Source organism: Opisthocomus hoazin, chromosome 8, assembly GCF_030867145.1.
Source record: "Opisthocomus hoazin isolate bOpiHoa1 chromosome 8, bOpiHoa1.hap1, whole genome shotgun sequence".
In the NCBI taxonomy this organism is placed as follows: Eukaryota; Metazoa; Chordata; class Aves; order Opisthocomiformes; family Opisthocomidae; genus Opisthocomus; species Opisthocomus hoazin.
The window spans coordinates 17047268-17055057 of NC_134421.1; the positions used below are offsets into that span (position 1 = coordinate 17047268).

Sequence of the window (7790 nt, forward strand, 5' to 3'; positions counted from 1 at the left end):
CAACAGACTGGAACTTCTTCCCAATAGATGGTAGCATCTGTTTCTTAAAAACAAACCAACAAAATGCCTTTTATCCTTCAGACTTTTCCCATTGTGAATCACACCCTCCATCTAACCTGTCTAGCGGTTAAAAAAAAACTAAGTGATGTTTCCCACATCAATATGATTAGTTTCAAACTATTTGGGACAGTGGACAAAACTTTTATAGCCAAATATTTCTTGGGTAAAAGATAAAAATAGAATTAAGTCTTTCCTCACCAGATGATTCTAGCTCCCAACAGAAAGGAAATTCAATTTTGGTCTCTAAAGAGTCTCAAGTAATTTGCCCAACAGATAATTTAATTATCTCAACAAACTAATTCCAACGCTTCTGTCCCAGAGCAGCTTTCCCTTATTCCCCATCTTTCCGCAAGGCTCACCGTCATTTCTCATTAGGTCATCTAAATAAGTAACTGCATATATTTGCACCAAGCCAAATAATATATTGAGCTCAGCATCAAAGATACAGACCAATTTTGAGATTAAAATCCTTTTTGTAGCAAGTCAGAATCCCTCTCTTGCCACAACAGTATTCATGAAGATGAGTGACTGGGTGAACAAAATTGCTTTACCACTGTTTTTTGACCCCTCCAAGCGTAAGCAACTTCAGGGCTTCTCTAGCACTCAGATGCAAGAACTTCCCAACAGCTGCTTGACAGCTGAGAGAAGAGCACGGCAGGTTTTAGCAACATATCTTCCTTCACCCACACAAACACATCTGGGGCTTCAAAGGAGGCAGCAGAAACTCATTTGGCAGCTTTAAACAATACAGGAAAATCCCTTACAGTGATGATATTGTAGTATTTATCTGATTTCCATACTCCTTACATCAGTAGTCTGTTGTAAAAGGACAAGAATCAGCTCATTTGGGGTTCTCTCATACTCAAACACCATCTACGCGGTCCTAGATTCAGGGCAGATTAGGCAAAAATTGCAGGCCTAAATGTTCTTTCTTGCTGTGTAATCCTTACGGAAAGGAACCACAATGATGCACTGTACCCCAAGAATTTAGATACACTAGTGACAGAACCAAGACACTAACACCTACCCTGAATATCCATATTCATGATAAATAAAGGAAACCACCAATTTTCAGCAGAATGTATGCTTTATTTTTGTGGTATAATGGAAGCAGTATGAGCAAAGTGGAGAGGAAACCTTTCCTACAGTATCCAGGAACATCACTTAACCCCCTGAAGCAGGTACATGTGCACTGTCAGTGCGCATGACTAGACAGATGAAATTTAAAGCATTAACCAGGATGTTGCTTATTCGACCAGCACGGAAGATGAAGATTGCACTACCAAATGTATTCCAACAGAAATGCCTTCATTATACTTTGTGGTAATGCATTGATTGTGGCAGAGGGAGAGTTACAGCCTGCAGAAGTAGCTGATAGTATCCCAATAGAAATGAATTCTAGAAAACTTGACATTTTCATGAGGAAAGCCACACATTACAGAAGCAGGCTATCACCCAAAGCTAGTATTCGGTTTGCTAAATACTAGCAGCAATTGACTATTGCGAAATAGTGCAATCTTTCTTTCATGAAGCAGCCACTCGCTGTTTAAGCAGAACAGACTGAGAACCCCGCTGAATGGCATGCTCCCTTTAAAGAACCAGACTTCCTTTCTCCATTACTACCCTTAATATTTAAAATAGCAAAACTAGCAACAGAAGTCCTTACTCACATAGACAAAACAGCTGCCCAGATCTGGACCTGACTTGTTTAACAAGCAGTTTAAATTAATGAAAAAGGAATGTTTTTAAAATAGCTATCAAATTATATGCCTAATGTTCATCCCTCAGCCCCAAACCTTGAAACCTCAAAGGTAAACTGAAATAAGAGAGAAACTGGAAAGCAGAAACCGAAGGGACAGGAATATTACAAACCACTGACTGGGGAACGGCATTATAATCGTGTCAACTTCATCAGGGACAAACAAAATCTGTGTTGAGAGCTAACTTGTTAAAGCCACCCCACTAAAGCTGCCTTTGGCATTACTCCTTCCAGCTCAACTATTCCCCCATCACTGTTTAAAAGCTTGTTTTAAATATTTCAAGAGATTACCACTTCTCAGCTGTTTAGTAGCTCCCATCAGTAACAGGCCAGTCATTTCTATCATGCTCTGAATCTCATAGCTCTGTCAGAAACTCTCAGACAGCAAGCTAAATTTATAATCTCCTGGGACATAAAGTCTCTTAACACAAATCTATCCAAGACAGACTGGCTGTTTTTATTCTAACAACCATTGCCCTTACTCACACACTGGAGAAAACAGCAAGCCTCATTGGAATGTGTGTGAAGGACAGATCAGAGAAAGCCATATATTTCCTGTCCTGATCCTTTTGTTACAATACAGACTTAATCTTCTTCACATGTAAGTTCTGGATGAAGCAGTAACCACTACTTGGTCGTTAAATGTAAGTTTGAGTCACACTATTCCAGAAGCTGGATATACACTAGAACAAAAAAACCCCCCAAAAACTCTAAGAAAATAATTTCAGAATAATCCTGTCTCTTTAAAACCCTTTCTCAGGAATAAAACACCACTCTTGTTGATAAGCAAACATGCCTAACTTCTTAAAAGTTCCCAAGTCACAATAGTCACTTTTTAAAAGGACAGTTTATGACATGATTTTAAGAAAACATTATCAATGTTTTTAAAGTCACAGTAGCCAGAAGACAGCTACAAAATCTGCAAAATCATCATAAGTTTGAAATAAATCCTCAGTCTGACTGCATGCAATGCAATGGCAATCCAGCATGTGAAATGGAAAGAAGGCGAAGGAGACAGGAACATATAACCTAATAAAAGAATTATAGGAGCACTCACCTACACAATTCTTCAAAATAAAACCAGGTGCCCTAATAAACATTTAAAATACTACTCCTGTCTTTTCACAATAAATGGGCTTAGGCATCTAGGCACTAAACTAGCTCCTTAGAACCATTTAAAAAGTTCAAATCTATAATTTGTATAATCACCAACAGCTTAGGTGGCAACAATTAATCCCATGCTTTGTATAGCACTCGGTCTTTACAGTAACAGGAATACCTTCCAATACCTAAAGCACATGCCTGTTATATGACTTAGAGTCCTACTGAAATTCCACACATTCCAACTAGTCCCTTTCCCCCCAGCACATATGGTACTTTGTAGCAGGCAAGCATCCCAGATCAAGTAAACCCCCAAAACTGACAAGCTGGTACAAGCTTTGTCCAAACCTGTAATCATAAAATGCAACAGTTCATTCCAAAGAATGTTACCTCATCTTAAACAAGACTAGAGTGAGAAGAAACCAGGACTGTCACAGGCTTCTCACACAATCTTTTTCATGACCTCTGGACAAGGACAACTATGAATTCATCTGGGGAAAATGGGTCAAGGGATAGGGTCAATAAGGTAGTGGAGCAATCGTCATTACTTCAAATGAAAGTTAAATAGAAGGACAATTTTGACCAGAAACTATCAAACTGCATAAGATTTGTATATTCATCACCTGTTTTTTCTCTTTTTTGTAACCACATTCAGCAGGTCCTTGCTCTATCCCTGCCCTAAGGGTTGGGAAAAGTTATCTTGGCATCTCAGTACAGGTACCTGAGAAAAATCAAGATACACTTAAGCTTCACATGACTCTCTAATGACCTTTTTTTGGCTTGTGTGGCAATGAATGAGTCAGTCACAAGCAATCTCTCATAGTTAAAGAAAGTGAGGCCTTGATGAACATGGGTAAAAAAGGAAAAGAAATGTGAATTTTGCATAGAAAATTCACTGTGAAGCACAAAGACAAATTAAACAACTACATCTTAAATGTTCCACTAAGCTTGATGTCTGAATAGAACCTAATAATTGTGTCAAAATATTTTACTAACACCTTACCACATAAGATTTCCTTCCACTGAAGTAACAAAAAATTGTTTCCTATCTGTAGTTCCAATACTTCACACATAACCTTAATAGCTTTTATCGCATTTTCATTTAGTGTAACTTAATAACTATTCGGTCAAGAAGTTTAAGGTCTTTACACCCACCTATCTAGGAGTACCTATCCTCATAGCTACACACACCTACAAGGATAATGTGTAGCTGTGATAAGGGAGAAGAATACGAAGCGGAGTCTGGGTTTGAAACAAAACAAAACCAACAAGAAAACCCCCAAAACTGTCTCTTTCTGCTCTTCAGTTCTCTAAGCGCAGGGGAAAAAAAAAATAAATAAAAAATCTGCTGTCCTAGGACATATTGCAGCATGTGTATACAGGGCTGTAATCCCAGTTCTCCCATGGGATACATAATTCCATGATGCTTCACATGCCAAAGAAATTTCTATTTTAACTCAGCTAATAGTTTATGTTCCAGACCCACAGCCTGAACTAACAAACTCCGTACAAATCCATGCAACATTTTTCTACAGACATCTACAGATAAACAAAGTCTTCTATAAGCAAAAGCTACACAAAGGGTTAACCTGTTAGAAGCACTCAGCATAAGTAGTTAGTTCAGCTGTGAGTCAGCAATGCCTGTCTAGAACTGCAAACAGGAGACCCTTTGACACAGATATGCAGCTTCCAACAAGCCTCTTATTTACCATCTCCTCCCCTCCCACTGCCACTCAGCTTGAATCTTCCTCATACCTTGAATTTGGCAAGTTGTCACAAAAGCAGTTGCCCTGCATAAGATATGCTTCTACAACCACTTTGGATTGCTCAAAAGTTTAAGCAAATTGCTATCTCAACTGACAGATCATCTCTAAAGGTTTTTTAACATGTTTGAAGCCAAAGGCACAGTAACAAAGATGCGTCATATTTAAAAAGGGGGCTTTAACAAGCTCAAAAGCTTTCAACAGCTGTGCAACCTCTACCCCAAGATAACTGAAAAGTTCCCATTGGAGCAAACAAGTTTATTAATTAAAAATGCATCAGCTATGTTTCTCAACAGCTCACTAAGCCAACTCTCCTTTTATGCTGTGACAGTTTGCAGATAGCCATACTTCAACAGCACTTTTCAGTCCCACAATACTTCAACGAATGTACACACAAACACTTTAATGAATGTACACACAAACAACATGTAATAACGTAGTGCAGCTAGGAGAAAAGAGCATTGTATGCCTCTGAAGATAAGGATTATTCAGGTAGTCTAGACCAGGGACTTTGGACTTTACGCCTTGTCTGAAAAGCTGCACCTCCAGCAGTAAAATTCCCACTGTTGTGCTGAGCCCTGATAAAGAATCAGTTCTGAAGAGACCCATCTAATGAGTCATTTCCGGGAATATCCTAATCTTCTTCGGCAAAAGGTATGGGCAGAGGTGTTCCTTTTCAAATACTTTTTTAACCCAACTCTATTTTCCAGCCAAGCAGATTTGCAGCCCACAATGATACAGCTTTAATATTGAGTCCATAAAAATAACATTATTCTGATAGAGGAAAACCATCTATTTCTGTAAAATATTCCCAAGATACAAATTTTTAAACCTATCCAAACAACTGTATCGTATAAAGACCCTTCCATTTCTGTAACAGAATATCCTTTCCTCTGACTATAACAAATGCTGCTGTGTCCTGCTTGTATCCATTCAAAGTGCTGCTACAAGTTTCATTTTCCTAAAAAGGTACTCTTACCTGTTCCCAACACTAGCATCCCTTTCCCTGTGGCATCAAGAATAAACCGCTTCTTTCCAATTCAGGACCCTTAATCATGTCTTATTCACTAAGAAGAGAAGAATCCTGCCGCCAGTAAATTCACAATGTCACCTTCACATGGCCAGCTGTCAGGTTTTGGAAACAAAGGCTCACATGCTTTTCCCCATGCTGCCTTCAAGTCCTCTACCAGTTTCAGAACTACCTCAGATAAATTTTGTTTGAAATCTCTCCTTGCCTTCATAAATCTAAAATGCCCACATCTACCGCTAGTTGAGATGTGTTGAGATCACAGTCTACCATACTGACTAATTTCCAATTTCTAAATTCCAACTTCTTCTCTTTTATTTACCACCACCTTTCTCTCCACCTGTTGTTTTTTATCTCACTTAGAAGACTTCAGACATTACGGGTTAGAAGCCTGTCATTCTATTTCTGCAGTTTCTAGCTTTTCCATTTCTAAGGCCTGCAAACATGACCGTAATTACATAAGAATGGTGTAATGTATATGAACAAGGAAACTCTTTTTATCCTCTTCAAAAGCAGTATTTTGGGTCGAAGTTAATTAATTCTTCCAACTAGCAAAACTCTGATACACCATTCAGCAAAGGGAATGCTCAGTTTCCAGAGGTAAAGAACCAGGCACGTCAAGTGTATCCCACCAGTCCAAATTACTGTCCTACAGTTCACATATCCTAAATCACTTTACCATAAGCATTACATTCTGGCTATAAAACCATTCCAAAACTCCCCAGCATTTCCAATATGCTGTGCCATGCAACTCTATGTAATGCATATAATGCAACATTTAATGCCCAACACTGCAAGGCGACCAGGACTCAACCATGCTCAAATCCATGGTATCTTGCAGGTAAAGTTGATTGCAAGAATTCAGACTCTAGCAAGACCTTCATACTGCCAAGAGCCACCAACATATACCCCAGAGGGTGGAGTGAACAGATATCACCAAGAGAAATTCACAAACAGAACCCACCAGTTATCAAATGGTTTCATCAATCTGTCACAGGATGGGACTGAATGTGCAAAGGCTTTCATGGCAGCCTGGTGATCTTGAGCTTCAGACAGTTCACATTCTTCCAAAACCAGGAATTCAGGTCACCAAGTGACTCTGTATTTTGCCACTCCACTGTCACCCACCACATGGTTAGAGGGATTCATACCACCGTTGTCCCTAAGCTACCCACAACTCAAGAAACATAGGCAGGTCATTCTCACTCTAGGATTAGAAGGCCTACTGGGATATTTCATTTTTACCCGTAGGTCTTGGCCCTCCTTCTAACAAGTTTGACGGAACCCTTCAGATATTTGCAGTGAGAAAGTTACTCACTCTTGGTAAGTGCAGATCAAGGTGGCAAAGAAAAATGTACAGATGGCTATAGGCTGAAGATGAGCTAACACTTCCTTCAACTGACTGTCTCAGCTTTGCGCAACTTTTGGTCACCACAAAGCACGTGGAAGTTGTTTCTGGTATGCACCTAAAACAATAATGTAAAGCATTTATCACTGGAGCTGTCGAGGACTTCCACAGCCAGTAACATCAACCCTTCCCATCAAATGATGTAAATCGCTCTGTCAACCCTAGGTTATCTCTTCTTCATACAAACAAAACAGTGTAAGAAGCAATAAGAAGCAGCCCTGTCATCAGAACACATACCATGACAACACCACAGTACTTCTTTGGTGAGGACATACTGCATGAGACATGAGTGCACTGTACCACTTACCATTCTTCCTTTCACTGAGTGGAGGAAGGTTGGGGTTTCGGCCATGATGGAGGTTGAGGGTCAGCTCGGGCTGCAAGGAGAGCTCCTGCAGCTCATTGGCAACAGCTTCGCTCTGAGGGCTGGGGGCCGCCGAAAGTGACACCAGCACCGGCTCATCATCATTCTCGCCAGCCCCTCCTCCGTCCAGCCCATTTCCAGCAATGACGGAAGGGGGCAGGCACACCACACCGGAGAAATCCACTTTGGCTTTCGTGATGGCAACCTGCAAGACAAACAAACAAAAAAACCCCGTAAGTCTCACGTAAGAGTCTTAACCTATACATCCAGTTCATCATGGCATCTCCATACTCTAGAGAAACATGTTC

General features: G+C 40.0%; 1 protein-coding gene across 1 annotated transcript in view; it reads right to left on the bottom strand.

Moving 5' to 3' along the window:
• MRTFA (myocardin related transcription factor A) overlaps positions 1-7441 on the bottom strand; it is a 76245-nt gene extending 68804 nt beyond the window's left edge. Inside the window, exon 1 of the mRNA XM_075429346.1 lies at positions 7426-7441. The gene's annotated coding sequence lies outside the window, so the exon portion shown is untranslated. The remainder of the gene's footprint in view (positions 1-7425) is intronic.
• Positions 7442-7790: the final 349 nt, after the last annotated feature.